This window comes from Pholcus phalangioides, unplaced genomic scaffold, assembly GCF_987345545.1.
Source record: "Pholcus phalangioides strain wild (caught in Gottingen) unplaced genomic scaffold, Ppha-v1.0 ptg000040l_1, whole genome shotgun sequence".
In the NCBI taxonomy this organism is placed as follows: domain Eukaryota; kingdom Metazoa; phylum Arthropoda; class Arachnida; order Araneae; family Pholcidae; genus Pholcus; species Pholcus phalangioides.
Genome location: NW_028301626.1, coordinates 1,909,308 through 1,933,706, shown reverse-complemented (window position 1 = coordinate 1,933,706; position 24,399 = coordinate 1,909,308). Strand labels below are relative to the sequence as shown.

General features: G+C 39.7%; 1 protein-coding gene across 1 annotated transcript in view; it reads left to right on the top strand.

Annotated features, from left to right (window-relative positions):
• The window catches only part of LOC149065262 (cytosolic carboxypeptidase 6-like), a 659,637-nt gene that overhangs the window by 387,738 nt on the left and 247,500 nt on the right, over positions 1–24,399 (top strand). The gene's annotated exons all lie outside the window — the stretch shown is intronic.

The window sequence follows — 24,399 nt, the reverse complement described above, 5'->3', positions numbered from 1 at the left end:
GTAATAGCAATGAATGTAGAGAAGTTTGATCAAAATATATTTATACATCGATGCGATTGGCGATTATGCATAACCACCGGTGTACCACTAATACCGAACCGCATGTACTGTAAATATATATTAACACCGACCGAGAAGCCAAGTGTCGTATAAATGTGGAAGTCATATGAACGAGGTTCCACTGTATATCGTACCTCCCTATTAGCAGACACTCCCTCTTAGCGGACAATCCCCGTAAGCGGGAGAAATTTTTGATCCCACGAATGGCCGTTATCGAGAGGTTCTATTGCAGTTTTGCAAACGATTAGTGTTTCAAAGGAATTATGGGAATATGTTCCCGTCACCAGAGGGCGTGAGAGTGTCTGTCCCGTTTTTCTGTTCGAAACGGCTTCAGAGAATCCATTCGCTTATTGTGCCTGAGTTTTCACTTGATAAATTATTATTCGTTGCTGAAGAGTCCTCTTATAGGCGCATTGAGGGCCCTCTCTACGCAACTGCAGGACTTTGAACGAGATCGCAGTATTGGATTGGGACAAGAAGGATGAATGAATCGACTTTTTACCTTAAATTTGACCGTTCTGACTAGTGTTCGCCACTAGTCTAGATGCGTGATCCTCGCATTAAAATTCAATTTCCGAAATGAAATCAAATTTGTTAATTTTCAACATACAGAGATTTAACGTTAATTTTGAAAAATATCCAGAGGCTATGATGATTGTTCGAACTATATTTTCCCTTCTCTCTTACTGTGTGTCTGAAAAGCGTTGTATTCTTTTACCTCTACCACCTGCCAGTGGTTCCCAAAGTGTTGGTCATGACTCCTACCCCCCCCCCCCCTCCCCTTCCAATGGGGAAGATACCGTTGATGATTTGATGATTCAAAATGTTGCGAGAGGTGTTCCCTACTGGAAGGACAGCTTTCTAAGCGGGAGCGGATTTATGGTGGCTGCACAAATTTCCCCGTCCATCACCCATTCTACTAACTTCCTTGATCACTCATTCCTCAAACTTTCCGCCCCTCCGAACTTGCTGCCATGCCCTAGTCTCTAGCTCAATAAGTGCTCTCCCACCTGTAAATACGCTTATGTGAGGGTTACTCTAGCCTGGTAAGGGGACCTCAGAAAAATCACTCGAAAATTTCAATTACTACAATGCAACATGAAGAGCATATCTCAGTTCTGCACGTTATTTGGATATATTTTATACTTGGGAGTATGTCTATAGTATGAATGGTTCGTCAGCTAAATACGGCAAGGAGACTTGTGGAATCACCCTGTACACAGCTGTATTTTGTACTCGAATGACACAGAGATATACTTTCTAAAATGCCAAGAAAAATTAGAAAAAAAAGTTGGTATAATGGGATTTTTTTTCGACCATGTATTTGCCATGGACACACTACTGCCAAAGCCCGAAGTGGCCAATGTCCGAAAATCGGACTTTCGCCGGACTTTAGCAGGCCCCCATAAATTGATCCCTATACATTCCATCGCCGCGTTGATATATATATATATATACGTATATATATATGTTTGCGGCAATTTTGGCTATTTCTAATTAGCCATTATTGTGGTTAGCTATGGCAACCCTAAAGACTAAAGGAATCTGAATATCAATATCTTGGTGATACATGTATAGGAATCAACACATAGAGACTGGCCAAAGCCCGAATTTCGGACATTGGCCGGGTCAACTAGGCTGGCCACTTCGTGAAGTGGTTAACTTCAGGCTTTGGCAGTAACATATATAATTATAATGTTTTTTCCCGATTTCCTTCGTCCCCAGTAGTTTGACATGTTTTACTAATACAATTCAATTCGAAGTTTCCTGTCGGTCGCTGCACATTCGAGTTACCGAGATGTGCATATATATGTTACTGCCAAAGCCTGAAGTTAACCACCTCACGAGGTGGCCAGCCTAGTTGACCGGGCCAATGTCCGAAATTCGGGCTTTGGCCAGTCTCTATGTGTTGATTCCTATACATGTATCACTAAGATATTGATATTCAGATTCCTTTAGTCTTTAGGGTTGTCACAGCTAACCACAATAATGGCTAGTTATAAATAGCCAAAACTGCCGCAAACATATTATGAACGGACGCTTACACGGTACTCGTACAAATCAAATGAATTACAAATAAAGCGTGTGCATTTTTTGACAGAGAACTGTCAAAAAATGCAATGAATTTTGACTCTTTCTCTCTCATTTTGTCTTCCTCTCGTCAGAAAGTCATTCACTATTTTGCAAGAAGACAAATCAATCTGCTAAGTTCCATTGGTAAATGCTAAATTCTACAGTTAAATGGCAAAGTCTGATGCCAAATACTAAATTATATTGCTAAATTCTATATCTTCGACGAAAAACTTATAAATTAAAATTAAGAGTTATCGTTAATTCGACGTATTGGAAATTCCGATTTCAGAGTGCGAAAATGTTAGATTAAGTGGAACAACATGCTATATGCTGAATTCTACTGCTAATTGTCAATGATAATTTTTTACCGTATTATTAAAGTTGTATTATATTGTTAGAGTTAAATTCTAGTGCTAAATGCTGAATTACTAACTGCTGAATTCTATTGGTAAATGCTATTGTTAGAGCTCAATTCTATTGGTAAACGATATTGTTAGAGCTGAATTCTATCGCTGAATATTGAATGTTGCATGCTGCTTAAATGGGGAATTCTATTGCTAAATGCTGAATTATGTTGCTAAATGCTATTGTTAGAGCTGAATTCCATCACTAAATGCTGAATTCTATTGGAAAATGCTATTGTTAGAGCTGAATTCTATCACTAAATGCTGAATTCTATCGCTAAATATTGAATGTTGCATGCTGCTTAAATGTGGAATTCTATTGCTAAATGCTGTTGTTAGAGCTGAATTCTATTGATAAATGCTATTGTTAGAGCTGAATTCTATTGCTAAATTCTTTTGTTAGAGCTGAATTCTATTACTAAATGTTGAATGTAGCAAGCTGCTTAAATGTGGAATTCTATTAATAAATGCCGAATTCTATTGCTAAATGCCGAATTCTATTGCTAAATGCCGAATTCTATTGCTAAATGCTGTACACTATTGTCAATGATAATTCCTTATTCTATTGTCACCGTTATATTACATTGTTAGAGCTGAATTCTATTGCTAAATGCTATAGTTAGAGCTGAATTCTATTGCTAAATGCTATAGTTAGAGCTGAATTCTATTGCTAAATGCTGAATTCTATTGCTAAATGCTGAATTCTATTGCTAAATGCTATAGTTAGAGCTGAATTCTATTGCTAAATGCTGAATTCTATTGCTAAATGCTGAATTCTATTGCTAAATGCTATAGTTAGAGCTGAATTCTATTGCTAAATGCTGAATTCTATTGCTAAATGCTGAATTCTATTGCTAAATGCTATAATTAGAGCTGTGCACTATTACCAATGATAATTTTTTATTCTATCGTTAACGTTACATTATATACTTAATAGTTAAATTCTATTGCTAAATGCTGAGTTCTAATAAAAACTGCTATTTTTTAAATTCCACTCATTCCTGAAACCTTCGACTTGAAGGAAGAAAAAACTTCGAATTAAGAGAGAAGTTTAACACTAAAAAACGGAAAAAGTTCTGGGGGGGAGGCCGAGTGAAATTTTCGACTTAAACACATATTCGAGCTATCTGAGTTTGACTTATCACGAATCGACTGTAAACACACCGGGCCAGAGACGTGCTGATAATTCTCTACCGACTTATATTCCAGCTTTCACACAATCAAATCCAAATCAGCAACAACTTTTTCTCGACAAACTAAAAACAAAAAAGCATCAACACGTCGGAAAAAAAAGGAAACTTGTAAAGTTTCCATGTTTTTTTGGTATTTTTTTTTTGCAAGAAAAAAATTTGAAATCTCACCTGATCCGGAAAAGAATGACACAACTTCGACTAATTCAATCCCAGAAACTTTACTGTTAAAATATTTTTCTCTCCCCCCCCCTCACTAGAAAAAATCCTGGAAAGTATGTCCCGGGATTTGTATACTATATCCAGATTACATATGCTTGTTTACTTCTTTTTTTCCCCGGTTTCTCGCTCGGTCCTGGTGATGTCCTGACGTTTCAATGAAATTCATATTTACGGCTGATGCGTTTGCATGACAAGACACCGGCGAGAAGAGCATTTCCACGAAGGTGGAAACTATTCTGATTTCCGCTTTTCTGACTTTCCAAGGAAAAACCGGAAATTCAATGCTCTCCTTTTCCCTTGGAATTTTATTTATTTTGTTTTTTTCTCATACACATCCTGGAACGCATGCATAGGAATCAAGTATGACTTCACAGGAAAGAGAGGAAACTCTACACCGTACTTTTTTCTTCTCTCTTACTTTTAGTTTCCCCTCTTGACAAAAGTATTTGTAGAAACTGACTCTGTGTATGTACATAAGAAAGTTCACAACTTTCTCCTGCATTTTTCTAGAAGTTTCTTCCCGGATCTTCAAATTTTGATTTAGCAGATATTTGCACAGGATTGAGGAGAAACTTTCTTTGAAAATCTTGAGTTCAATACAGGGTGAGCAAAAAGTGTGTAAAAAAATTGAAAATGAATGAAAACCGGAAAATAACCGAAATTAAGAACGGTTTGCAGGGTTAGCATCGCTAGGTCACGGGAATTTTTTCAAAGACAAGGGGGAAAAAACCCTCAAAAATATCCGATAGGTGGCGCTGGTACGCGCGACCATTTGATCATTTTGATCATTTTTGTCGCACCACGGTCATTTTCTGCACACGAGGGCTAATTGGACCGGGACCTACAATTTATTGTCGATTCCGAACGGCAGGCTTGTTTCTTATACTCATCGAGAGGTTGGTACGCTAACCCCTCGATGGGGGCCCCCTCTGCGGTAGCAACTTTTTGCTGCGGTCAAGTCGCCGTTTTTGTTGTATCCCTGTGTCAGGAAAGTTTTCTGACAAGGACGAACCGGGTATCGAACTCGCGACACCTCTAAACATCCTTTGGTACTTTAGGCGAGTATCTTATCGACCGGGCTACCGCGCCCCCCTGGTACGCGCGACTTCAGTGGAAATATGCAAATAAGACTGCTATGAGAACTGGTCCTGCTAGTTCGCCGTTGTAAACGGACCTGCCGTGTAAGTGGACCTGCCGCACTCTGCCGTTGCTAGATTTGTGATTCGCCTGAAATGTGTTATCATAACTCAAAAACAGCCGATAGATGACGCTGACGTACACAAGTAAAAAAAATAAAATAAAGATACGAAAATTACACACAGAATGCCTCGAAATTGTTTATTACAGCACTATGTGTTCCACATGACCACTACCTCAGGGGATAAAACATTGCAGGCGATTCGCAAATCCAGAAACAGCAGAGTGCGTTAGGTCCACATACAGGGTTTACAACGGTGAATTGGTTGTGGATTAGAAGCGCAAGTTCTTATAACCGTCTTCTTTGCATATTTTCACCGAAGGCGCTCGTACTTGCGACACCTATCGGCTGTTTTTGAGTTACTTCTTTTTCCTGTCAAAAACATTTTTCACAGAAAAATAGTCTGTAGAAACTTTGGGAATGAACAAAAACCGGAATTAAAAACGGTTTGCAGGGTAAGCATCGCTAGGTAACGAGTTAATATTCTCGTGACCTAGCGATGCTAACCCTGCAAACCGTTTTAATTCGGGTTTTATTCATTTCCGAAGTTTCCACGGACTTTTTGCCCACCCTGTATAAGGAATGAGTTGGATTTTTTCTCATACTGAAACAAGTGTCTGGTATTTTGAATTATCTCACATTATTAATGTCAGACAGACAGAATTTAATTTTTCTCGTCGCTTCGCTGCCCAGCCCAAAGGTGCTGCCTGGCGACTTACAGAATACTCTTACTAGCTATGAAGTTGGTTACAGACAAATTTGTGCGTTTTTGTGTAGATGTGAAGTGCTTGTAAGTTAATAGAAAAAAATAAACATAGAGTCCGATAAATGCTACCATCAGAATAGTGAAATACACAAAGATCAGCCAAACTTCATCAAAATGTTACTCTATGCAATAGAGTTGATCAGTACAATCAATAGTAGTTAAAAAATATATACAGGGTGATTATAAAAAAACTATCCCGACATATGGGCCCCTAACTATCATACCATTCACAGAAACTGAAGGAAATTTTGGCATAAGGTATTTTGATGTATGCGCTCAAGAATGATATGGAAAACAACAGCGTCACTCTAACAGTTACGGTTACAGTGAGAAAATTTCGAAAATATCAAATGGCAACACCAAGTTTTTTGTATTGGAATGTGATCTCCATTGTGAAAAACCCTAAATAGTGTAACTGTAGCATGAAAATCACCGGCGGTAGATAGGCCAAAAGTGAGCACAACCAATAAGGACAGAGAAGCAGCATAAAATAAAGCATTTTATTGTGTTTTCCACATGATCTCGTGGAGGACTAATCAGGCTGGGATCTCAGCCGAAGAAACGGTGTGACGAATGAAACGAACATTAATGCTCTGGTGCACGGCAAAGTCCTTTTTCCTTGCCTAGCTCCAGGGATTTTCCTGCTACAGGTGCCATTCCATCGCTATTTAGTGTTTTTCAGTATGGAGATCGCATTCCAATACAAAAAACTTGGTGTTGCCATTTGATATTTTCGAAATTTTCTCACTGTAACCGTAACTGTTAGAGTGACACTGTTATTTTCCATATCATTCTTGAGCGCATACCTCAAAATACCTTATGCCAAAATTTCATTCAGTTTCTGTGAATGGTATGATAGTTAGGGGTCCATATGTCGGGATAGTTTCTTTATAATCACCCCGTATATATATATATTATGCGATAAATACAAGTATTATAATGAACACAAAAAATGAAATCACTTATGTATAATTCACCAAAATGCTAGATAATGCACTAATGAGAAAATAATAATAGAAAATAAATCTAACATACAAAAGAAGTAATAGAAAAACAAATGTGTTAGCCGAAATTATACAAATTGGTGCAGTGCAAGATCAGTCATATACATTTAACCACAATGTTACTCTATACAATAGAGTTGATCGATAATTTCAATAGCAAGATAAAAGTACAAAAATATTATGATAGATAGACAAAGATTATACAGCTCAGTAAATCCCGTTTTGAGGCCTTAGAAATTTTCGTCTATGACATGGGTTGTAATCGACCAACTCTCTCAGATGCTCGTATTCTGAGTCCCTCATCCTTTCCAAGTGATCCTCTGAGATTTGTTGGATGTAGCTGAGGATGGTTGGAATCTTCGGGTCTTTTCTAATGTCAGCCCCTCTGATGTACTTTGGGGCGCGCACAAGAGTTCTCAGCATTTTATTCTGTTGACTTTGCAGACGCTGCATGTTGGTTTTTGAAACACGAGCCCATACTGCGGCGGCGTACGTAATGATAGATCTAATGATTGATTTAAACAATATGACTTTGTTTTTAAGAGTTAATCTTGTAGTTGGAAATGTAATGCGTGAATTGTCTCACATTATTAATGTCATTTGTCTATTTCTTTGGTAATTATAATTAGATTCTTTTTATGTTCGAAGTACAACTGATAACCTTTTCTTTGTGTTATTTTCATGAAAAGTTATAAAATATTTTAAATTCCATGCTTATTAAAAAAAGTTATGGGGTGTTCCAAAAAGTTCGTAAATACAGTAGCTCAGAAATTCATAAAAATTGAAGGAATTGGTATAAAGAATACATTGCTTAACTGATGGCCCGTGGGGTGAATGTGGCCCTCTGAGTCATCTGATGTGGCCCGTTTCCTCAAACCTAATTTTATAAGAATGAATTAAGCGTAATATTTATTAAAGGTCACTCAAGTGACCCGCGGTGCAGTTCCATATCACTTGGGTGATTCGTAGCATAGTTCCAGAGAGCCTCGGCGTCACGAGGCTTATTTTGGGATCACTCGTATGACCCGCTGTGCATTCCCAGATCACTTAAGCGGTCCCCGGCACATTTTTTGGCATCCTCAAGTGTACCGGCGACACAAATCCCCATCACTTCAGTGACCGCGAAAAGCAGTTCCATATAATTTAATTTTCCATGTCATTTAATTTTAACATTCCCACATCACTTGAGTCACTCACCCGCGGCACGTTCAATCATTGATCACCTAAGTGATGCGGGACACTGTTCAAGATAACTGAAGTCGCTTACGACACGTGCTTACTCCAATTGCGTTGTCCACGGTACAACCTGACTTGAATTAAGTGGCCCATGCCACATTTTCAGATCACTTATGTGGCCCGTACCACATTTTTAGAACGCTTATGTGGCCCGTGTGCCATGAAGTTAAACTAATGAAGTGGCTCCCACTCTCCCAAAGTTTCACAAAAGAATTAGTTCTGGTTTTTGTCGATAGAGGGTGTTGCACAACAGTCTGGCAGAAATGGTTGTATTCCAACATTTCACCAATGTCTGTGTCAGAAACGATCGTAAGGGGCCGTTCAAGTATTACGTCATTATCGATGGGGGGTGGGGGGTTTCCGATTTGCTGAATTTTGATGACAAGGGGTGAGGGGGGATTTGGATAATGCTTACGTCATCAACCACCCTTTACGAAAATATGAGTTAGGATTCAGAATGGCAGAGTTAATGACGAAATTTTTCTGACAAGAAGGGAGGTCAAAAATGGCTAAAAATTTGCTTACGTAATACTTGAACGGCCCCTAAAGCGTCAGCTGGCGATTCGCGGATGAGGCAAAACGACTTCGATATTGGTGCTTTCTCCATCACTAAATCTTATGTAAGCGCCAGTAACAGGAAAGTTCAGAAATGAGCTGTTAATTGCACACCCTGCATTTTGTAGGACTCTGATTTACACATTCGCAGTGGTTTGCTTTCGTGCAGCGCTCTCTATCAGAAAAAATTTGAACTAAACTTTTCCTTTACATACCAAAAAGAAATTTCCACCAGATTAACTTCTTTTTAGAGCAAACTGCATCAAAACGTACAAATTCCTTCAACGCTTTTGAATTTTCAGGCTGTTTGCAAATTTATTGGCCACCCTGTATATAAATGGTGTTTCCATGTACTGGGTTATTTGCAATTATTGACGAATGTCTTAATGGAGGGATCTGTTCTGACACTCACCACTAGAGGGTATTTCCTTATGTAAAACAGAATGTGTCGATAGATTTTGAATTATTAAAAATTTAAAACTATTTTTCGTGTTTTCAAAAAAATCCTTTTGAAGACCAGCAAGTGATGTTTTTAGCATTTTCATGCCCTTATGTAATAAATAGCAAAATCTTTAAAGAGTAAAACCTATAGATAGATGAAACCGCTCAAAAAACCCCGGACTGATTCAAAGCACCCTCGTCGTTCTGCCCATGGAAAACAGCCATCATCTCGATGCAACGTACATTGAAGGACCGGACAAACCCCGCTTCCCATCTCAGAGAGAGATAATGATGCAACGTACCATTTGACTAGAATTGATAGCTGAACTCAATGTGTGGGGGAGAAAAATTGCACGTGCGCCCAATTTCATATAAGGGCCGGGGACCGCAGCCTGGGATTTCAAAAGAAGTGTTGAAAAGACATGTGAGGCAAGTAAGAAGAAGAAAAAGTTGGCATTTTGGAATGGGAGAGATTTGAGGATACACAATACAGTCGCCCTCCCACCCCCCCGTATTCGCGGGGGTAACGTTCCGGGTGTGACCGCGAATACGGGAAGTCCGCGATTAACCGAAATCAACGGGGTTTTTTTCCTTGTATATCTCGTTTATTGAACAGCATGAGAAGAGCAGGGTAACGTAGAGGCATAAGAGAACGTAAAAGTGGGTGCAGCGGTTGTTGGTGATGTTTTACTGAAATAACATTGTGATTTCTGTTTACCGTTTCTTCTTCATGACATCAAGTATGTTAGAATATGATGACAAGGCGTCCTCTACGAATTTTTCTACATGTGAAGAGCATACCATAGAAGGCTCTATGTCATTGAAACAATATATTGCTGATTTGAACGTGCTAAGCCCTTGGGGCCGTTCTAGTATTACGTAAGCAAATTTTTAGCCATTTTTGACCCCCCCCCCTTACGTTATCAGGAATAGTCAGCGAAACGCTGACCCCCCTCCCCCTTGTCAGCAAAATTTCGTCATCAGCTCTGCCCCTCTGAATCCTAACACTATATTGGTGGGATCAGAGACTATAGAGGGCGGGGGGGGGGGGGGTTGGCTAGTACCCCCAGCCACGATCAAAAATTTATTTTTGAATGCAAAAAAATTAATTATCTATTTAATTTATTATTTTTTAATTAACAATTTTTAATTGAAATTTCGTAAGAAAATACCTTTATATGTCATTATAATCAATTTCTGTTAATTTCAATGTTATTTGAATGGTAACAACTCAAAATTTATCTTTAATAAATTCATTGCGACCCACCCTCTAAGCCATATAATGATAATCCGCAAAAATAAACTAAGCGGTACATTTACAAGATCGCGTAAGTGTCCCGTGGTACAATTCCAGAACATTTAAGCGGCCCGTGACATATATTCAGATCACTTAAATGACCCTGGGCACAGTTTCAGAACACTTAAGCTATCCGTGACACATTTAGAGATCCCTTGAGTGACATGTGACGTAGTTTTAGAGCACTTAAGTGATCCCCAGTGCGGTTCTACATCCCGCGGCACATTCTTAGATTATTTAAGTGACGCGTAGCACAGTTCCAGAGCACTTGGATCAGCGAAAAATTTTTAGAGATCACTAAAGCGGTTCTGAAGGGCACTTATCAATAACGGGGGGGGGGGGTGTTACTTCAAGTACCCACAAACCATCGAAAGGTTTTTCTCGTTTTTGGCGCACCGAGTAAGATGCCATTAAGAATATTTCATATTTTCGTAAAGGGTGGTTGATGACATTCTCCAAACCCCCCTCTCCCCTTGTGATCAAAAGTCAGCAAATCGGGAACCCCCCTCCCTCCCCCATCAATGATGACGTTATACTTGAACGGGCCCCCTTCCGCTATGTTACTCATGTTGTGAAACTTGTCTTCTATTTCTTTATCTTGATCTTCATCTGGTACCGTTTCAGGAGCGGTCAACTGCACTAATTCCTCCTTGATCAATACCTCTGAATTGCTAGTATTAATTAGCTGTTCTTTGTACAATGTCTTTTGTAGTCTCTCTTCAGTTGGCGCTGTAGAAATTGTTGTGTCCTTCAGCGCACATTGTGCCATCCATCCACCAACCCGAGGTGGCTATTTCTCTCTCTTGGGAGCTGCCACGGCTCTAGTGATGATAGTAACGCCATTAGCGAGCCGTCCTAAACATGCGCAACTCAAATTTTATAAACAAAACACATGAATGAGACGATTTTTCAGCGTTGACAAAAATAAATAAAAAATTCCAGTAATGGAAAAAACCGTGAATACGGGGGATGGGGGGGCGACTGTATACAAAATATATATACAGCGCCTCCACTGTGACTGAAAATGAGAAACAAAGCCTCCGTCCACAGTGCTGGGAAGTTTTGTTTCCCTTTCCTCTCACGGAATATGCAATATACACATACACACAGAGCCTCCACTGTGACGGGAATGATCAAACAGAGCCTCCGTTGACAGTGCTGCGCATTAACATTTGAATTACTCCCATATATTATTTACATTACAGAAAAATTTCATGTTTTTACACTATTGGGAATGCACATAAACATTACTATGAAGATAATACATATTGGGAACAAATATCACCATGAGCTCGTACAAATATACAAGGTAGTAAAAATTATAGTCGTGCGTATAGTCAACGCCGTCTGTAGCAGAAAGCCTTCCTGCAAACGAGAGACTCGGGTTCGAGTCCCGGTAAAGCCAGAGATACAAATACAAATACAAATACAACGCCACAACAGGCAAATTGCCCAACGAGGTGGCTGAATTAAGACATCATGGATCCCCGAGCCCTTTTTTACCCTACCTACGAGCCCTACCTACTACTGCTACACCACACATGCACCCCGCCCACAACCCCCCGCGGAACCCCCAACGAATCGGTACATGCGGGAATGTGCGTGTACGTCTAGTGAAACCTGACGTGAAGGTTTTTTTTTGTTTCTCTGTAATGCTTGTTATGTGTAGTGCTGCCATCTGCCACCAGTTTTTCAAACTATGAGTGAAGTGTTATGATTGAATGATTTTTCGTTGTAGGACTGTTGCTCTCTGTGGCGAGACTTTTTAACGGGGAGATCGGCTCGCATTTGCGCCTTGAAGTTGGGAACCACAGAAAACCAACTTCAGCCGACCAAACCAACTTCAGCCGACCACTTCTTCAGCCGATGAGTTCTTTCCTTCCTGAAAAAAATCTACGTCTCAAAATATATATATATCTCCACAACATACTGTTTTCTGTATATCTTGCAAATACAATACATTACACTTTAAAAAAAAGGGCTATTTTTTGTGAATTTGTAGAGATCACTCTTTTTGTATGTTTTAAGAAGTATGTTTGTGTTTCATATCTATGGATTATTTCGTAACGAAATAATTGTTTTTGTAACCAAATAACTTGAAAATAATTATATAATTTGATTTCAAGTAATTATTTTTGTAAGAAAGAACTGTTGCTTTCTTCCAAACAAAGGATTATATTTCAAATCATCAAAACGATCGCGGTCTTTACTCTGCGAACAATTCGCAGCAATTGCCCAGATTTTTGAAAGAATTCAAAACCAAAAGAGTTATTATTATTATTCTTGTTGCATTGCACCAAAGAATAATTCTTGAAACCAAAGACCCATTTCTGTACTTTCTACCAAAGAACAATTTTGCCTTTGCTCCTCTAGTGTTGTCACTTGCAGTTTTATTATCACAGTCACATATACATCAAAATGCACTCCAATTGAAATTTTCTATACATCATCGATAGTAATATTCAATCATGAAAATGTTCCTCTGAGAATATAACTTTGGAATTATATATTAATTAATCTATCTATATATATAAAATTGATTTTCTGTGTGTGTGTATGTTCTCTATACAAATCTACAATTTTAGATCGATCGTCGCCAAATTTTGCATATATACCAAATGGGACGCGACTTGAACGATAGGCTACTTTAAAATTTCGTCAGCCCAGGGCAAATTCCCCAAATGGGCAAAAAACTGTCCGGCAACAATGGTTTTTGGGCCTCAATAATCACTTTCCGAACGTTTACTTTGGTTACCGTGGTTCCCTAGCAATGCGTTTCAGACGTGTATATGCCTTTACAACGGTTTGTCACTTCTTTGATCCTGTTAGTATATGTATAATAGTTTATGCCTTTATAATGGTTTGCCACATTTTCAATATACTCTCAGTAATGAGGCTTTTTGAATAGACGTCATAATCATCATCAGCATCGCTTTGAGAGTCAGAAAAAGGGTGATCCTCATAGAAATCAGTGCTAAAATTGTCGATTTTACTGTAGAAATGCGGAAATTAATGGGATTTTCCGCCCCATCAATAATTTTAAAAAATTGTATTGAATTCTCGATTTTTGAAATATTCAGTTCGCTTAGAGATAGATATACGAAGCCCAGGAGGAGATTAAATATGAAGTAATTAGCCAAACCTATACTTTTGAGTTGGATATTCGAGCAATATCATTGATTTCATTTATATCTTCTCAAGTATGAAAATTAATGTCTCCATATTTATTTGCATAAATTCATGTGGGTTAGGATATTTTAAAATTAGTTATGAGCCCGTGAAAAGTGCATCGAAAAAATTCCACAGATTCAACTAAGGATTTTTGGAAGCTGGAACAGACAGATGGATAACTTGAAGTTCGATCGAAATACCTAGCGCCCCTTAAAAAAAGAAAAATATATATTCATTTCTACGTTTCTGTAAATCTAGATTTGTTTATTTCATGAATCGCGCAGGTCGCCATATTGGTTAACTTGGACACGGTTTGTATGTCCCTCAAGAAAAAGAGAGGGAGATATCACGAGATCCAAAAAAGCCTCATTGAAGAAAACCCGGGCAGCGCCGGGAATTATAGCTAGTTATTTATATAATGAGAATAAAAACAAACTTTAGGTAAATTATAGAGGGTTTTTACGACACCTACATTTTACCTTTCTGGGGATTCGAAATGTTGATTTTTTTTTAATGCTTAAAATCATTATCATTATCATTCTTTATCATTCAATTGCAGATCAAATGCAAAAAATTTCGTGTAAGTCGAGTTCTTGGCTCTTTCAAAATAAAACGAAGAAATAATCGATAACGCTGTAAAATTATCCGAGAAGCCACAAACGTGGTTTTTCCTCTCAGATCGAATATCTAAAGTTTTTGTAGCCCATCCATAAGACAAAAAAAAAAAACACATGGCACCAAAACTTCTCTGAAATTTTGTAGGAATATATATTCAATATGTGTTATTAAAATGAACTTCCGATATATCAATTGACCAAAGGAAAGTAGAGTCGGAACACCCCGCTTAATCGTATATCAATGATTCCAGCACATAATATATTCGATTATGCGGGAAATACTTCAATTCCATTTTACAACGTTAGTTTAGTGTGCATAATGGAGAATATTACGACTCTCTCTCAATATTAGTAAAGCTTCTCGAATCGATCAGACATAAGAAATGAAATGAAAATTTTGCATTTAATTGCAATGGTCACAATACCGGCTAGGGCTCAAAAACCGATAACTCTGAGAAAATTGCGTATTGTTTTCTTGTATACATTTACAGTATAATTCATTTCTGTTTTTTCGATTTTTGAAGGAAAAATTAACGGATCAATAACGCAATATTTATGCATTTGATTTGCTTCGAAATTGAGTATTTTTCGGTCATTTCTGAAAAAAATCGACTTTAAAGGTCGTGACACCCCTGAAAAGTTTCACTGATACCAGTTCGGTTTAAAACTAGGACTGAGAATCGATTAAAAATTTTCATCCCGTTATTCAAAAACATTTTGATCGATTAATCGAATATTTTCAAATGCTATTCCTTCATAGCAAACGTAGTGTTAGTAACTATAATATTAATTGATGCTATATAAAAAATATATTCTATTCATTTCACGCATCCGTCCACTGAATGCAAATACAGAAATAGATTAAGATATAAAGGCTGCAGCCTCTAGAAGCTATTTTAATATCGCCCCCCCCCCGCTTTTCCAGAAACATGAATGTGCATTTCTAGAAATTCAAAAACGACTTTTGGATGTTTACTTTACCCATGTTACTCTATGGAAGTTGTTCTCCTAAAATGTATTTTGTAAAATGTGTTTCAATAGGAGATACACATTCGCATTGCTGGCAATACTTGGACAGCAAAATAAGTGATCCAAACCAGCTGCTAAACCAAAAAAGTGAAAGTTTGAACATTCATGTCTCTGGTATAAAAGGGGCGATGATGCTTAATATGCATGTCATATCCTGGAATATCTTAACTTAAATCCTGTCGTTTTTTAATCAGAAAATAGAGATCATCACACTAGTTTTCATTGAATCGACTTGTGTTTCCTCATGTTGAAAAATTTGATCAAAATATTGATCATTTTTTGATATATTAAAAATATTTTTAAATACGGTCATTCATCTGAAATGGCATGTATAGGAATTTAAGACATTTATTCGGTTTAGTGAAATAAATCAAGTACAATTATAAACTGTTAATAAAAATTTTAATCGAATTTCGATCGGACTGATCTATTCGATTAACTCAACTTAAAATTTCAACTGCTATTAACAATTTATCGATTAACCGACCCGATTAATCGATTGATCAAACCAGTCTTAGTTAAAACAATCATTAAAACGACGAATTCAGGTTTTTTTGTACCCCCGTCACGTGTGGTTACCAGAGACATTTTCCAAGAGATGCGAAATCGCTGTGTTTAATCAACTTTTCAAATCCCGTTACAGTGAAGGTTCATACAGTGAGAAACACCGTTATAGTTTCGTTATAACGTGATTTGGAAAGCAATAGTGAAAAATCGTGTGCGGTGAGGAATACCTCTACAATTTCGAATGACTGTAAACTACTTTAGCAGTTAGAAATAGCGTATCTTGTTTTATTGAACATGGAATGATGAGTTTGGCTAGTATCTGCAACTGAAACCTCAGCTATCGTTCGCATATAACATAGTTTCCCAAACTCTGCATTCCATCGCACCCCCCCACTTCTTCAGAAATTGTTTTTCTCTCATCGCACCCCCCCCCCCCCAACTCAAGTGAACCCATAGGGTCTTATGTTAAATCCGTAATGTATACCGCCCCCTGGACCATTGCATCGCGCACCAGAGGACAATATTGCTCACTTTCGGAAACACTGGTATACAGGGTGCGTGGCCAAGTCCCCTTCACCGCAAATTACTGGTGAAACGTTGATCTTTGAGGCATACTTACAATAAAACAAAAGTATCCAAATATAACGTCTAGCATTCATACTGCTTATATTATTAAAACAAGTTTAATTGTATAGTTATCGAAACAAGTGCAATTGTATAGTTATTGAAACAAGTGTAATTGTGTATGGTTATCGAAATTAGGGATCATATAGTATAGGTCAGGGGTGGCCAACAGCTGGCCCGCGGGCCGCATGCGGCTTGTGAAGTGTTTTTGTGCTGTCCGCGACAAGGTAAAAAAGTACCTTGAAGAAATTAAATTTGTGGTCATTATTTGAACTACACTGCTCAAAACAATTAGGGGAGCACATGGTTTTAACAAAATTACGCAAAGATGTATACCGGTAAGTAACATAAAATGAATCGTCCATAATTTAAAGCCTAGCAGGAAACGGAAGAAGAAAACTTCATATGCAAATCAAAGTTCATGACGTCAAAAACCAGAAAAAGGAGATAAGGGCAGAAATCGGGATGTTGCAGAAACGTCTGTTTTACTGCCGTAACTGTGAAATTCGATTGCGCAGTATTGTTTTTTGAGACAAGGTGACTTGAGGATGTCGCAACACCGTGATTTACCGGAATCCATGGCATGGCGTGTTATAGGCAGACTGGAATCCGGGCAAACACAACGTAGTGTCGCGGACGCTGTTGGAGTCGGCAGAAGTGTTGTTGCAAGGCTGTGGAATCGATTCCAAGAAACAGGAAATGTTAGACGTCGACCAGGGCAAGGTCGGCCACGCGCCACTACAGCAACTGATGACCGGTATATACGGTTAACAGCCCGTCGAAACAGAACTGAGAATGCTACGTAGCTGCAAAGACGGTTGCTCTTGGCAACAGGACGAAGGCTCCAGCCAAACAGTACGTAATCGGCTTCATGAGGGAGGGCTCTATGCACGTAGGCCAATGGTCTGCATTCCGTTGACCCCACGCCACCGTGCGGCCCGAAGAAGATGGGCTGCTGAACATCGAGATTGGGAGCAACATGATTGGAGCCAAGTGCCGTTTACAGACGAGTCCCGATTCAGTCTCGAGTGTGACACCCGACGTGTTCTGGTATGGAGGGACAGGGGCACTCGAAATAACCCCGCATTCGTTCGTGAAAGGTCACAATACAGACGAGCTGGTTGGATGGTATGGGGTGGAATCAGCGTAGGCGGACGTACAGACCGGCATATCATTCGGAATGGCACTTTGACGGCCCGAAGGTATGCAGACGAGATACTGCGACCTCATGTCATCCCTTACGCTGGAGCCATTGGAGATTCCTTTGTTTTCCAGGATGATAATGCCCGACCGCATAGAGCTCGTCTGGTGGAGAACATGCTTGAAACAATACCGCGTATGGAATGGCCAGCGTGCTCTCCTGACCTGAATCCAATCGAGCATGTCAATGCGCGACCAAGGCCGCCTGTTACTGTCCGAGACTTGCAGATTGCACTTCTTGAGGAGTGGAACAGTATTCCCCAAAGTCTGATCGATAACTTCATCGCATCCATGGCAAACAGGTGTGCAGCAGTCTTAGCTGTTCGAGGAGACCACACGCCCTCTTAAAACTCATGCATCATGTCTAAACAGTACTTTTTTTATCGTTTACATGTAACCAAATTGTTGCCCTAAATCATCTTTTCATGTTTTTTTCATATTTTCAAAGAATTAAAGCTTAATTCCAAATTTTTTTACGTCTTTTTTCTGTATTGCGCATTGATACGCGTGTACTATCCATTGTATGCCAATACGTGGCTGTCTCGCACGGTTTTCTTCACTTTTTTGCTTGCTCCCCTAATTGTTTTGAGCAGTGTATCAGTTCCAACAGCAGATTTCTTGATTAACAAACTACTTACAAACTTCGTATTTCTAGTGACGAAACTAATTTAATAACTAATTAACTTAATAAATAATAGAGCGGCTTATACACCGAAGTTGCACCACTGATGCGGCCCGCGGCGCGATAGCTGACCATTATGTTGGCCCTCGAACAGAAAGAATTTGGCCATCCCCGGTATAGGTATTGAAATAACAAAAATAGCTTTTTATACGGACAATTTGCCAATAATTTGTGGAAAGGGGGACTTGGCTATTCACCACGTATACAATTTGACTCAAAACAATTCCCTCTTCTTAGAATGCGTCCCAGAGAATCAAAAAGGTACGAACCGCGCCCCCCCCCCTCCGGATTAAATAATCGACTTCGAAAACCTCTTTTAAAACAAACGTATTTATCAAGCGCTCTCACATCGATTTCACTTTACATAATAAATCAAAGGTTCCCACTATCGGTACGGAACAGGGAAGTTACGCCACTGACATCCGAAACGACCTAGACGTTAGTATCCAATCGAAAACAAGATACCTTTAATGCATTCCAATACAACACATACACACACACAGATATATTCACTTTCCCTCTTCTGGAGAATATACACATACGGAAACTGCGGAGAGAAGAGAGAGACACCATACACACACACACATAACACACATTTGCCGGGAAGTCGAGAACCATCGAAATCGTTATCTTATCCAGTGGAGAGAAGGTGTTATCTGTATATATATATGTATAGAAAAGGAAGAGAGTATGTGCGGAAGATAACATGTCAATGTCTAGTCGAGGAGGTAGCGGATAGGAGAGAACGTGTATATGCGCGCAAAACGTTACATACGAACAACATGGTAGATAAAAGACGGCGCGTTGGCGAGTGGAAAGGGTTGTGTGTGGAAAATGGTTCCTGCGAGAGAGATGCGGAGAAGTGTGTGAGAAGTGTAACAGCTGTGTTCTGATACGCTGGCGGAAAGACTAACTCGAATCCTGTTCTGAGATTCGCGAAAAGGGGCCCCCATGTATGGCAGGCAGAGCGAGCGAGAGACTCGCATATTACAAATCACGTCAAATTGCCTAGGAAAGCGAATTTCGGGAGTCGCTACATCTATAATACCTCGGTGTATTGCATCTCTTTACACACAGTATTACGTTGTTGTTGTTGTTATTATTATATGTACGCATATTCGGATAGGGCAGTTCTAATATGTACCACGGTTCATGTTGTTCTACTCCCTGTAATTATTGGATGTATTTTGAGGGGGTGTTATGGAGCTTAAAATGCGAGGTAGAGGGAGTAGAATAGATCACGGGTTTCCAACTGGGGTTCCGCGGAACCTTGGAAGGGGGGGGGGTTTCCGCGACCGTTTCTTTTCGTGTTTCGCATGATCAAACGCCACGGAACCCTTGAATATCTCGGAGAGCTTTCAAAGGAGAAAACTTTTTGTTGCTGATATTCGCGAAGCTTTTCTTCGTTTTTTGAATTTTAACGAGATAGTGTGTCGCGTTTAAAACGAATCTTGGATGACTAATTTAGAGACTGTAGAAGTACGTGAGTGGCCAAAACTGTGTGCAAGTATGTGAGTGACCAAAAGAATGACCTGGTGAGAAAGGGGCGACCACAGTGATCTAGGGAGTATGAAAGCACGTGAACGACTGAAAGATAGTGACACAGAGAGACATTTACGGTATGGGAGAGGGTGGGGGGGGGCTAAAAAGGCTATAGTCAGGGGTAGGGTGGACAGATGAGATTCCTGTAAAACCGGGATAAATCCCGGAAATCGTTGTTAAAAACCGAGACATTCTTAAAACTCTAAGTGGGTGGGCATTGCAGTGTGATGGGCGTATGCCATGAAAGGTAAGATGTGTTAGGGGGTCATTCAAGTATTACGTCAGCATTGATGGGGGGGCGTGTTCCGATTTGCTGACTTTTGATGGGGGGGGTTGGATGATGCTTACGTCATCAACCACCCTTTATTAAAATATGGAATTTTCTTAATGACGTTTTACTCGGTGCGCCAAAAAAACGGGAAAAACCTTTCCATAGTTTGTGGGCACCTGAACCAACATCCCCCCCCCCATTGATAAATCCCTTACAGAACCGCTTTAGTGATCTCTAAATGTTTCACGAATCCAAGTGATCGGTAATTATGCCGCGGATCACTTGAGTAATCTGGGAATGTGGAGTGGGTAACTTGAGTGATGTAGAACCGCAATGGGGTCAGCTTAAGTGCTCTAAATCTGTGCCACCTCTCACTCAGGGGGATCTCTAAATACGTCACGTCCCGCTAAAGTGTTGTGAAACTGTGTCATGGGTCACTTAAGTGATCTGAAAATGTGCCACGGGACGCTTAAATGCTCTGAAATTGTGCCAGAGGTCACTTAAGCGATCTGCAAAAATGTGCCACCCAGTTCATTTTTACAAAATTACGTATGAGGTGGTAGGGCACATCAGATTACACGAGGGCCACATTTAGTCCGCAAGCCAAGGGTTTACCATATATGTCTCAAAGGGTTATTGCTATCTAGTATTATTATCTTAAAGAGTGGATCTCAATGAATTTCTTGGAAAGATATTTTGATTACGAACTCAGTAGTTCGTTCCGGAAGTCCGTTCGTAAACCGAATTGTTCCGAAACCGAAACAGTTTTCCCATAGGTATCAATTGTGAAATTGATTAATTCGTTCCAAAGACTCCTAATATTTTCAATGCAAACTTCAAGAGCAGTGATTTGTGCTCAAGTGCATATCGTAAAACCGATTGAAATCATTCCACTAATACTGGTAATGGTTTCCCCTAGAAAAGACACCCCCAAAACGGGCTTTTGTCCCATATGGAAGCAAAGGTGAGGTCACGTCTGGTTTTCTTCAATATCATCTATAATCACAGTGTCGGAGCCTCTCGAAATTTCTGCCTGCAATGCCACACTCGGCAATGGGGAAAAACCGCAAAGGATCATGGGAAAGGGGCACGAAACCGCAAAAATTCGTGTGGGTGTAAATCTTTTTTTTTCCACTAGGATGGAAAAATATACCGGGCAGGTTATATTTACTAAATACTCCCCTTCAAACCCTAACATTGCACATGCAAACGGGCTCCATTGGTTCAAAATGGGTTTAGTGCCCTTTGATCACATGAAAAATTAACATGGCAAAAATATAACAGTGGAACAATAAAGTATTAGCATAATATCTAGCTAAAGGTTCAAATTGGAAAAAAATATTGAAAATAATTTTATTTCATTGCACTAAAAAACCGAGGCAAACAGTCATCCCGGAAGATTTTTCTGGGTCGACAGGGTGGAAAATAGCGAAAAACCGGGACATCTGGACACCACAGTACCGGGCAGCTAATTTGGAAGAATGAGCAGTCAAGAAAAATGAGACTAGAATGGGTGAATGTGAACGACGGCAAAATAATTTCTATTGCCCACAGACCACACAAAACGATAAATCCGCATCCGCAGGAAGGGGGGATGGGACGGCCCGGCCTAAAATTATGTGGTTCTTGTTAAGTGTTCGAATTTCGTGGAAAAATAAGGCTGAAATTCGGAAAAAAGATTCGGCTGAGTGGACACATTTTCTTCGATTTTTAACTCCACAGACCCCCTTTTGTTTCTCTGAGCACAGAATTTCGGTATCTGTTTGTGCGGAATGAAAAAATATCATTCCACCTCTTAGGGCCGTTCAAGTATTACGTCATTATCGATGGGGGGGGGGTTGGATAATGCTTACGTCATCAACCACCCTTTATGAAAATATGAGTTAGGATTCAGAGGGGCAGAGCTGATGACGAAATTTTGCTGACAAGGGGGGGGGGGTGGTCAGCGTTTTGCTGACTTTTGCTGGCACTGGGGGTGGGAGGGGGTCAAAAATGGATAAAAATTTGCTTACGTAATACTTGAACGGCCCCTTATACAATAATATTGTATAAGAGGTAGAATGGTATTTTTTTACGGATGCCATAGACATCTAAAATATTATTTTAGATGTCTATGTTATCCGTATTTGTTATGGACATTTTTCCTGTTGTGGCCTTGTATTTGTATATTTGTGCAGGGAATTTCTTTTCTGCCCAGCAGAAGAACCTCTATGTACACAAAGTGCTCTCATACTTGGCCATTCTCAGCATCTGAGCGTCCATATTTAGTAAACTTATTAACCATGAGAAATATGGTGCCTTTTTAGTTATTTTTGTGCGTAACCAGCAAATGGGCAAGAAGAAAATTTTATAAGCTAAAATACCCTTTTAGAAAAATAACTATACAGTACAACAGGCATTTTCAACCCGTTGCTCGCGAGCACGCATACCCATGTCTGATTTGGTGCTCGCGAGCACTTTATCAACGTTCCAATTAAACACTTTGTACAAATTGCATTCGAGGATTTTAATCATCGTGATTTCATGCATTCGTACGCCAAATTTTCCGTAAGGGTGCCCTTCTTTTGGTGCTGAGTCAAAGCAGGCAATCTGCAGTATAGGATGTATTATATTGAGAAACATCATTTAAAACTAGAACCCCCTTCTGCTACCTATAAAATAAAAAAAAAACACGATTATTAATGATCTTTCAGAAGAAGTAGTGTGAAGTGGTAGATGCATGAAAAATCAATATGATATTGATAAATACTTCTTGGACAATAATATCAATTGAATTGTCAAGTTTGTCGCAAAACTTTAACAGTTGATGTTTACATCCTTGCCTTCTCATGGTAATAGTCTAAAAGCATATGATCCAAAACAACGGTTTGTTACGGTATTGTATGCTTTTAGATTATATTCACGGACTAATATAATAACAAAATTTTTACTTTTCCCGCGAGCATTTCTGTGCTCATCATGAACCCCCCCCCCCCATCCTGGAGAAAGGTCCCGTAGATCGTTGGTGGGGCCTCCTCCACAGTGAATTTATGGTGTAAAAAAAAAATTGGACAACTCAGATGAACACCCTATGATTGATTCGCATCATGATTATTTCAAACACATGCCAGAGTTCTTTTACGGGAGATATGGAGATGGTTAGAATAAAAGCTCTTGATTCGGGAATATGTTTTCCAACAGGATGACAGGGCTCCAACCTCTCGAGTCCCACCTACGAGTTCAATCAGGGCACTGCGCAGATATTCATGCCGCTTTCCCATCCTACAGTAGGGACCCTAAGCTGAGATCTTTGGTGGGCTCTAAGGTAAGACTCTGCGCCCCCCCCCCACTTATGAGCTTATAGTATGAAATAAAAATTAGGAGATTAATCTCGGGCCCCGTGCTGGAGCTCCACGAGCCCCACCCCCTCAAAGGACGTGCGGGGACCTCAATTGAATAGGAGTTCCACGAAAAGATCTGGCGCAATGATTTATGACAAAAAAAAATATGTATATTAAGAGCAGAGACGTGAGCGGAGAGGGGGTCGGATGGGGGCCCGTGAACCCTTCAAGTAAACCAAAAATTAAAAAAAAACGTTGAATATTTCGGTTAAAAAATTTAACCTTTTATATGCTACTAGGGGGGGGGCTCTGCCCCCCTGCCTCCTTTGGCGGCCAACCCCCCCCCCCCCGTTTCTCTTCACAACACATCTTGTTTATTTCGTCCCACTTCATCAGCGTGCGATGGAAAGGGACGTGTGAAAGAACCAGCTTACCGAAGAAGCGAATTTTACAATAATAAAGCAACAAAAAACAAGTGAGATTCATCAAGTACCCCCAAAAAATTTCCCCATGGGGGTCCCCAAATTTAATTCGCTGAATTTTAGTGGGGGCCTCAGACTGGATATATCTCGTGCTACCGATGTGTTGCAAATTTTACATTGTTAAACAACAAAATATAATGAGATTCATACAGGGGCCGCCGAATTAGAACCTGTCAACAATTCCATGGGGCCCTGACCTGGAAGCTTGTCGGACACCACCCTGTGAGGCGCCACGAAAATTTTTCATTTTTACAACGATTAAAATCCAGGGCCCCACATCCAGTAGCGGGGACACAATACACAGATTTTTAGTGGGGAATCCAGACTGGATTTATCTCGGCCTTCTGCTGTTGCAAATTCTACAATGTTAAACAACAAAAAAGAATGAGATTCATCCAGGGCCCCAAAATGAAACCTGTAAACACATGGGGCCCCGACTTGGAAGCTTGTCGTTCATCCCCCGCTGCGACTGCCATGAAAAATTTTCATTTGTATTCGTTTTACCAAC